At 34.9% G+C, this 10,758-nt stretch overlaps 1 protein-coding gene across 1 annotated transcript in view; it reads right to left on the reverse strand.

The window, feature by feature from the left end:
- Window positions 1-10,453, reverse strand: part of LOC107289643 (partitioning defective 3 homolog B) — a 187,930-nt gene extending 177,477 nt beyond the window's left edge. The window contains exon 1 of the mRNA XM_015818469.1: window positions 10,324-10,453. The gene's annotated coding sequence lies outside the window, so the exon portion shown is untranslated. The remainder of the gene's footprint in view (window positions 1-10,323) is intronic.
- Window positions 10,454-10,758: the final 305 nt, after the last annotated feature.

Genomic DNA, 10,758 nt, shown 5'->3' on the forward strand with positions numbered 1-10,758 from the left:
TGTTATACGCCTGTGCGCGTTATACGCCGATAAATACGGTATTTTCAAATTATTCAAATTCCTATGCTGATATCAGTTAAGAGTTTGGATTGCTCAGAAAATGAGCATTCCTGTTTATGTTATAACAGATGTTACAATCTTTACAGACAAGTTCTTCAAAATGTCACTACTATGACAGACAACTGTGCCATCTCTTCTAGTAAAGCTTCATTGTGGCTTTAGCTGACAAGAAGTATTTTAAGCCTCTGCTAGGCTAAGGTTGTGATTGTGAAAACAGTGGCATACTCAGGCTGGTAATAATTGTAGCACTTAGCGGAATTAAAGATAATTGCTCACATTTCTATTTGTTTTATAATGCCCTTTAATTCATACTTGCTTCAGTTTCAGAGAATAGATAATACAGACATTTTTACATGTTCTACTTTAAAGCTAGCTTTAGACATGCTTTGCCACCACCTATCTAAGTAAGGGAAATAAAAGCAAAAACTAATCAGGTAAAAAAAAACCTAGTTTATGTTCCAATGTTCCAAGCAAAGATATAAACTCTGGCACAAATAAACCAATTTCGACCTGTTTCTGTTTCTTGCATATATAGTAACTCAATTTAGATTGATAGCGTAATATTTGCAGACTTACTACTCTGACAGAGGACCACTATATCAATTCAGATTATTTCAACAGCACCAACATAAAATGCTGTTTGTTCTCCTTTTAATTTAGTTTTAGCTCTTTGTTTATCTCTGTACTTCAAAGCACTTTCAGCACCTGACAACTATTTAAAATTAAAACAGAAAAAGATATCAGGCTCAATCTGCTTCACTCTGGAAGGCATTTGAGCCTTAGTTCATTCAGATGTAATGTCTTATGAAGCACCCTCCAAATTGCATAAAACATTTCAAAAAGGGAAAAGAAGCTCAATGTTGATTTATTCAATACAGAATCTCCCAAATGTGGTTCATTTGCACACTATTTCCTAGCATCCTTCCTCCAATTTTTCAGGCAACATCACCAACCTCACTGATCCAAACTAAATCCAGAGTTGTGACCTTAAGCAAGCTGAAACAGCAGAAAGAGACTGAAAGAAAACAAGCTTTGACACCCTGAAAACATCAACATAATTGATGCAGTCAGCTACTACACAACCTGTTGAATTTCTTTTTTGCACTCTGGGATATGTATTTAATCACAGTTAATACACAATTGGGTGTTTAAATTCTATCTATTTCCTGATTATTTATTACAAAGTCTTAAATTGTGTCTGAAATTAGTATTGGAATAAAATAAAACCTTGCTCATTTTAAAGAATGCCTCTGCTCTTTTTTGTCCGCCATTTTTTTCCCCTTTTCCGGCAGGTGCCTTACCTCCCTTGGGCTGGGCCAGCTGGTGGTCGGCCTGCTCCGTCTCTGCCGCTTGCCAGCTACGCCTCGGCCGGTGCAGGGGGCGGAACCACGCATGTGCGGTGCTCCCGGGCAGGGAAAGTCCTTGACTTACGACCGGTTGGGTAGTCCTCGACTTACGACCGGTTTAGTCCTCGACTTACGACCGGTTTAGTCCTCGACTTATGACCGGTTGGGGGTCGCGGCATTAAAAAGGTTGAGAACCACTGCTCTATAAGGTATATTTTCCCCCACAAGATTAATTTTCCTTATAGGAGACATTACAAGATATCAAACTGCCTCCCAAATATATCTGTTTTACAATTATTATTTTTGTCGGCTTTGATACAATGTTTATGTTTTTTAATTGATTGTAACCCACCCTCCTTATATTGCTCTTTGACCCTAATTAAGGTTGGATTTGATCAGCTATTCACAACATGCTCCCAAACCAATAGTTTTTACTTTTCTATTTTCTACTAAACTGTCAGCTAAAAGCTCAAATAAAACAGACAATCTAAGAAGAACTGTACATATTACAGAAATAAAATCAGGTCATGGAAAGGACAGAAACTATTAAACTGTACTTTGATCTCTTCCTGCTTTGACTTTACCCTAGTTCCCCAAGCCAATGAAATCAGTAATGTTAAAGTCACAAAATGCATCCCATTAAATCTCACCTTTTCACTTAAGCTGAAAACTTATTTACCACAACTTTGCCATTTAAAAATAACAAAATGTACATTATTGTTGGCCAGATAAAACGTATAAGAAAATTAAGTTATGAGGTATAATTATTTAGTTGTGTATTATGCTGAGGGGGGGGGGAGTTGTTCTTAATAAGAACTGGAAAAAGCCTATCCTATCCAACTGATGAAAATTGCAAGAGTTTTGGTTTCTACAGTACATCACAGCAACAACTCCAAATCTAACTCCCTCCAGATGTCCCTGTGATCATTTAGTCAAACATCAAAAGCACTCTCTGGACAAACTCTCATGCTGATTAGAAGAATTTCATACATACAATCCCACAGTTTAAATGCATACAGTAGCAACTGGGCTTTTGTTATTATCGGCATCATTTTTAAATGTACTACCTAAATTAAGAGTCTGCTAGAACACAAATGAGTCATTAAGGAAACAAACCTTTACCTCCTAAAAATTATATAGAACATTTTTCCACATATCTCAACATCTCTGTTCTTCACAACACAATATTCAATGTTCCAAAAGAGCACTTAAAGTAGGATTAATTTTTATTATAGCCATTCAGCCAAAACACACAATACATTTCAAATATATTCAGAGACATATTATTAAAATCCATAGATACAACAAAGAGTGAGCATAAAACAAAAAGTATAAGAACAGTACTGTAATAGTAGTGATCATCAAAATTAGTCCAATTCTTTAGTCACAAGTACAATGAATACAGCAATAGAAGTACAAAATTGAGCAATTTAGGAAGACACAACAGAATTTAGATCAGGCAAAAGAAGTTACAAAGAAGCATTGTACTCTTAGGTCAGATATGTCTTCAGAATGCTCCAGATGAATGTCAACCAAGATTGTCTGTAAGGAGCATAGCAGAAGCTCAAGCATATGGCCACAGAGTCATCTCTGCATGGATATGTATTGATGTAAAAGAATACTGTTACAATACTCGAACCAGTCAGACCTGCAATTACATTATCTGCTAACATTGGGAGAAATATTTTATTAGGCCTTTGAGGAATTTAAAACATCTACATGATGTTGAGAATCTACTGTACTGATGACAATACTCCATGATACAAGGAGCCCAAATATTGGAAGGATAGAATCAGAATGCCCACCCCAGGTCCCTCTACAGGGAGAAGTTTTTGAATGTCTAAATTAAGCACAGAAATTTATTTCAATCATAGAAAGACAGAAAAATAGATATTTTTGTTAATATGTATGTTCCACAGTAGGTATCTTTAGATATATAAAAAAGACAATATGTATCTTTAAATTTTACCACAAACATTTGTGCAAGCATACATTACTTTCTAATCTAACTAGACTAACAGTACCAAGAAAAATGGCAATCACAGTGATCCCATTGTTTTGAAAAACAGACACAGTTAACATACCAGACTCTTAACCACTGCCTAATTGAACAGCTGGAGATACATATTCTATAACTAACAAGTCACTGGGTCAAGAACCACTCAATTCATGTGTGTCATTTCATAGCATAAAATTTAAATACTATTTCAAAGACAATTCCTTTCCCCTCCTTTTTATAAATATACACTTATAGCTGTAAGATTTTTGAATGAATGGTGTTGCTTTATCTTAAATACAAACTTTTGACTATTTCATTTGTCATATGTAAAAAAATGCAATATTATTAATTTGGCTGGAACATGATAGAAGTTATACTGTTAAAATACTGAAACATAATAGCCTATAATTTAAAATTAAAATTAGCACTATATGAACAATTAGCATTTGCCCTTTCTCTTTTCCTTTTTTATAAAGAAACTTAAAATACACCAAGCAATGGATTAACTAACTTTTCAAGTTAATTTTTTCATGTCCAAAATGCATAAAAAGAAATATGGACATTCTTTTAACTATAATTCCAATGTAGACAGAGTTACAAGAGCATATTCTAATTCACTACTATATATTTTAGCAGAGTTTCAAGAGCTTAGCTTAGCTTCCTACTTCATTCTGGCAAATTACTGCTTCTCATCTATTCATGTCTCCCACAACAGTCATTTTGTGATGATTATTTCATTCTGTGCTAGATTCAATAGTGCTTTTAATGTGAGTGCAAATTATCAAAGTTACAAAATGTGATCACACGGACAATCTTCGGCACCCAAAGAACAGCACATGTAAAAACTGGATGCCAGTTTGCTTCTGGGTCCAATTCAAGGTGTAGGTTATGATCTTTAAAGCCAGGTAAGGTTCAGATTATAACTGAGAACTGTCTCAGGCCCATTAACTCAGCCTGTTCCACCTGGCCAGGCAAAGAAGGCATGTTGTGGAACCCGTCACTTAAAGAATTCCAGCTGGTGAGGTCCAGGAAGTGAGCCTTCTCTACCATTGCCACCACCCAGTGGAACATTCTCCTTCCCCAGAGGTGAGGCGGGCAGGCATAAAAATATGGCTCTGCGGCTATACTTGGGGCTCACAGAAAAGCATGCAGTCATGGGGCTAGTTAGCGCCCTGGAAGCCGTCCCCCTACCTTTTAATTAACTTTAATAATAATTTATAATATATCCTTGCCTTTTTAAATTGTAAATTTTATGTACTGTCTTTTATGTTTTAATATTGCTCACTTGTACACTGCGAAGTAAACAAATTGTTTTAAAAGTTTGATAAATAAATAAAATATCCTCCATTGAATAACAAGTTAATTTATTCTATGTAAAAGAAAAGTCAAGATTGTCTATAGCCAGTCCATGGGTATATATAACTATATACCCACCATCACCATTGACTTCTTGCATTCCTCTAAAAGTGCTAAAGGGGAACTCCTTATATTGTAATACTTAAGTGATGTGCAAAACCTGTTTTCAGGAACAGAATATTCTACTTCCTATAGAAATCCAACTCGTCTGAAGCTGGTTTTCCAAAGGTTGTTGGAACAAAATATTTTGGAATTCTCTGGAACATTCCATTCCTAAAATGATAGGTTTTGTATATATCTTACTGCATTTTTAGGAATATATGTTAAATTAATCCACACTCATGTTCAAGTTAATTGAAGCAATATTTATGTTCATATCTCAAAGGAACACCAGACCTGAAGCTTATTAATCTTGCTGAATTTAGACAAGCAGATTGAAAATATTTCATGCCTGAGCATGTTACAACATAATTTTGGTAAGCATTGAGTGTAAATTGTTTATTTTCACTTAAACTACCTGATACACCTACGCAATTTGATTGACAAATTTGTGCAATTTAAACTTCCAATTAATTTGTTATATGTTGGAGATAAACAACTAAAAAGTACAATAGAGATATAAATCCCTACTGACAATTCTGCTAAAGCAAAATGTTTATGCATTTTTTTTGCCTACTATGTTCACCGATCTATAAAATAATAGCATAAAATTCTTCTAAAAATGTTTAAGAAATGTTAAAATTACTCCTTGAAAATTGTTCAGGAAAGAAATATTTCAATTTTTATTTTATTTAAAACTATGTATATTTCTGTCTCTTTGGGCAGGAAATGGAACTATGACATGCCTGAAGTATTGATTCAAGTGCTAGACTGCCTCCCAGGATGCTTAAACAAGTGATTTCTTTCAGAGCTGCTTTTCTCCATAGCACTGCAATTCCCCAAAAAGCGCTAACTGCAAATTAACAATCTCAGCATTGTGGCCTTAATTCACCGGCTGGTAGCATCTGCCTGTAACTGACAAGACTTTATGATCAGCTTTTGTTTGTCTCCTAAATGGCTCAGGGCTCAGAGCTGTAATCGCACTAGACAAACAGCTGGCGCCAGCACATTCTTTCTGATAAGTGTTCTTGATCATGTGCCTGCTTACTCTATAATCCTTTCCTCTCCAATGAATGTAAAGGCAAACATTAATTCACTTCCTGCTAATTATTCCAGTGCTGGATGAGCATTCCAAAGGGCAGGGGAGTAGGGAAAAAAGGAAAGCTGAAATAAATTCATAAGCACAGTCATGTTCATGTGATTTTCTACTTAGTGACTACATCATTTAGCAACCAAGTTACTGATCCCAATTGTAGTTGCTAAATGAGGACTATATGTAACATTAATGAACAGTTTCCTCAAATCTCTTGAAATCCTTAATGCCCCATGCATTTTTGTTCACTGAAAAGGGGCAGCTGGATCTTGGTGGCTTGGCTCACTGGCTGGAATGAGGCTATGAATCAAAGATTCTTTTTAAAAAAAGTCTTCCCCAAGTACTAACATTTTCAGATAAAGTCTTGCACTGAGAATGCCCTACTAGTTGGCATGAATTTATTATCAAGTATTCTAGGTTATTTTTATTATTTTTTATATATGAGTTTGTCAACAGGACAAAATATATATGAATACAAAATGAGATATGTTAGCCAATAAACAATATATCCTTTTTAGTAGCAAAAAAAGCCATAATATGACTGATGCATATTAATTATACATATTGTATCAGCAGAGAAAAATGTATTTATGAAGCCATGTCTTTTTTAAAAAGGTCAACTGGCAAAAAGATACTTAGGAAAAGATATGTCACCATTAATATAAAGGAATGATACATAATAAACCTTGGGAATAGAATTAATAATACAGGACAGTATGCATAGATGCCACAATATACCAACAACTTAGAAATCCAAACTGAAATTTCGCCACATCACCAAATCTTATGAACTTCCAGACATTTTTAAATTGTCCAAGACAACCCATGCCTCATTTCAGAAATAGTTACTTAACTAAAAGAGAAGCAGATGGGCAAAACATCAATAAGAATGGAAGCGACGTCTGACTTCCTGTTAGCTTCTCCATCAGTGAGCGTCAGAAATATTCCTTCCTTCCTTCCTTCCTTCCTTCCTTCCTTCCTTCCTTCCTTCCTTCCTTCCATCCATCCATCCATCCATCCATCCATCCATCCATCCTTCTCTTCTCTTCTCTTCTCTTCTCTTCTCTCCTCTTTCTTATTTAGCCTCCAAAAGAAGCACAAGGTCTTATTTTTGGGGGGTGTCTTTTTCACTTAACTCGTGGCAGTGGCAGTGAGAGCCTCGCCCAGCCAGCTCACTTCTTCTACCGCCAAAGGAGCAGCTTCATTCTGGTCTGCATTTCACAGTCAAAGGCCTTTTGGAAAGGCCTCTGCAGCCAAGAACGAAGCCTGAATCCATAGCTCGGTTCTCGGAGGCAGAGGCCTTCCGGAAAGTCCTCTGATGGTGAAATGCAGGCCGGGGGATGCAGCAGAAGAAGTAGGCTGGCAAGGCGAGGCAATTGTTGAATCATGGGAGGCCTGGCTGCAACAGGTTCAGGGTGCGTGGGACAGCTCCACCCCATGCCCCCACACTAGCTTGATTTTTGGGCATGTGCCTTGCCCCAAAACTAGGGCTTATTTTGGGGGGAGGGCTTATATTAGGCCCACCCACCACCCAAATCAAGCTAGGGTTTATTTTCAGAGTAGAAAATATTTTCTATTTTCAGAGTAGGCTCAGCCAATTTCACTGTATACATGTTATACTTTGATAATAAAGGGTTTATTTATTATTATTAGATCTTATTTTTGTGGCAACATAGTATCTGTTTTAAATACTATCCTCAATAATAATCCAGATGATACTACAGAGAAAAAACACTGGCTGGTTTACAAAGACATATAGAGGATCAGTTGAAGAAGACTTCACTAGTTAGCCCACACTCTACACATATAAATCTTAGTTGTGCTGTCAACCTACTCACTAGTCCAGTAGTGTTATTGATAAATGCACTGCAATAGTATAACTTCAAGAATCAGGCATAAGTATCATTTATTCAGTCCTGAGGTAGTTTCAAATGGTCACTGAACAAATTTGTTTGTTTGCTTTTCACATATTTGAACCACCCATCTCGCTCTGAGGGAGACTGAGTTGTTAAGCAAGAACTACCTATATTCTGGGAGGAAAAATATTAAGACCTTTACACACAGCTTGAAGTATTTAAATAACTCAATGACAAAAGCACACAATAGAGAGGAGAATAATCACCTTTTCCAAACATGAGATTCATATCTAATCACCTATTTAGAAGTTACCTTGCTAAAAATGCAAAACAGATTTGTGGAATCAATTTAATAATTGGTGATTTATAAAGAAAACACTGCCAAACAAGAATACTCATACTATTAAACGCTTCAGCAACATCCAAGAAAGTTCCAGAGTGGATTTCTTTGCTTATATGTGCATTGCACATATAACTCATATGGTGAGTTCTATTAGTATAATTTTTTTGTTTAATCAATCCAGCTTAATATTTGTATAGTTACCAATTAAATTATTTAACCTGTTGCTAAAAGTCCTGCAATGATTTTATCATCTGAATTGAAAGCTGGTCTATACAGCTCAGCATAGCTATATAATTTCACTTCCTGAAAATTAATATTGTAAGCTTTTTCTTCGATTCCACAATTCTCTATGCTATACAATTTCATTAATTAATTCTGTTTTAACTCTATAGTTTTGAATCCTATCTTTTTTAACGTTTTTTTCTAGATAATACTCCTATATTTGTATTTAGATTTTCATTATCCTCCTGACAGAATTTAAGACCTGTAACTTACAGTATTTTTAAAAGTTCTTTATTTCCTTGGTTTATAGTAATTATTATGAAGCTTTTCATTAAGACTTATGTATTTTTTCATTTATTCACCCTTAATACTATTTAATTGGAAGAATTAATTATACCATACATAGTGAATTCAGGTTTGGCTTTTCCGCTAATTGTCAAGCTAATGAATTACCTTGTTTGGCTCCATTTTCAAAGGATCTTTATTTAATGAAAGCCATGAATTCATCTGTATTTTATGATCCATTAAATATATTATTTTCTTAGCTTTCAAACTGGTTCATATACATGTATAAGTACAGAGTGGTTTCTTTTAAGTTGTACCTGCATTGCTTTATATTTTATTATTTGATTTTTAGTTTCCTTGTTTTTTCCTATTATTAGACACATTTTAAAAAGTTTAGTACTATTAAAAATGCACCTCAAACAGCAACACCTAATAAACTTAGGATAATCTTAAAAAGTTAACTAGGATCAAGTCTAATTGGTACTTGAATATGATACCACAAGAAAATCGCAGTGTTATAGACTAAACTAGGAAGCTGAAAAAAAATATTGGAAAAACATATGCTATTTTATTGCTAAGAAAACAACATTGAAATGTTCATGTAAGCACGAATCAAACTCTACTTGAGATTTTCATGATCATCTATTCATCATGATATTCAATGAATTACTCTGTGTTTAAGTTTACTTTGATTTTAAATTCTTGAAAAATCATTAGAACTTTGTTTGAAGAAGATTTGGGCAACTATACATGTAATATACCAGAAATTACCACTAACAATAATCCAGCAAATACAAATAGTCTGGATTTCAGTAGCAAGCATGGCTATCGGAGTAAGAATTAAAATTCTCTTATTTAATTTTTAATTCATCTGAAATTTAATTAAACGTAACATAAGGAGCAAGTGGTTATATCAAATAAATAAAATGTTTCAAATGTACACATTTATATAGATTTTCTTTTCATATACATGTAACTAGAAGTGCCAGCTGGGACCAAATGCAGCTGCTACATTAATAACTATGTGAAACAGCTCTGAAGAGTAATTATTCTCATTTCAGTAAAATATTGAAATTGTTTTACTTTTGTGAACATGATTTTTACAGCATCTAGAATTTTTTTGTGTTCCACTGAGATGAAAAATAATACTTGCACAACACACACATATATAGAAGGAATACCAAATGTTCTACTCAGCATATGTCTCCAAGACTCTTTATATCTCTTTCTTTCAAGTGTATCCATATATACACACTGTGTCCCTTCATATCAGACATTTTTAGAATTTTTATAAATTTCAGGAGCGTGTTTTGTGTAGCATACCCAGTTGTAAAAAGGATTTAAGAAAACACATTATTGGAATTCTTCTTCAAGTATTTTGCATTTGAGTTTTTACTAAGAAGTCAGGTTATAATCCAGTGAGCAAAACAGTACTTTAGCTTCAGAAAAATATATTTCTTCCATTCATCTTTCACTGGACAGAGATGTTTTCTCAAACAAATTGGGAAAATTGTCTCAGATGTTTGTGAATTTTTTCCCCAAAAGTCACTCTTTGAGTAATGATAACAAAGCTTAATAGAATATAAACTACTTAACAACTGGATTTCTAAGAATGCTAATACTGCTAAGAACAATGTCAGAATCTGAAAGCACAAGATACCTACTGACACAGAGGGATTCAAAATATGGTGATTAGCATGTGACGCTCCTGGCACAAAGTCAGCTGGCTGTCCCACAGTTGGATCACTACTCCTTCTAACCAAAAGTGGAGTACCTAGAAAGAGAGAAAAAAATATATTCGATTAATTAGGATTACTTTAGAATCATTCACTTTTATAACACTATATAATGTTATAGTTATAGTTTGGCCGCTTTTCCAGACGCCAGTTCAGACTAAGAAAAGCCTGTTTCAGGGATATTGGGGAAAGATGTGGAGGAACATTAGGAAATTGCCAGAGGGTCTGAGCCACGAGCAGCGAGGGCAAGCACAGGGGAGTGGTTGCAGGGGGACAATCTGATGAGCGTCCGGCTGAGCTAGGGACAGAAGAGGCACGGCTACAGCTGGGAAGCCCCGAGATTTTGAGCAGAGGAAGGGCAGC

This window comes from Protobothrops mucrosquamatus, unplaced genomic scaffold (assembly GCF_001527695.2).
Source record: "Protobothrops mucrosquamatus isolate PMUCROS unplaced genomic scaffold, P.Mucros_1.0 scaffold_9, whole genome shotgun sequence".
Taxonomy (NCBI): Eukaryota; Metazoa; Chordata; class Lepidosauria; order Squamata; family Viperidae; genus Protobothrops; species Protobothrops mucrosquamatus.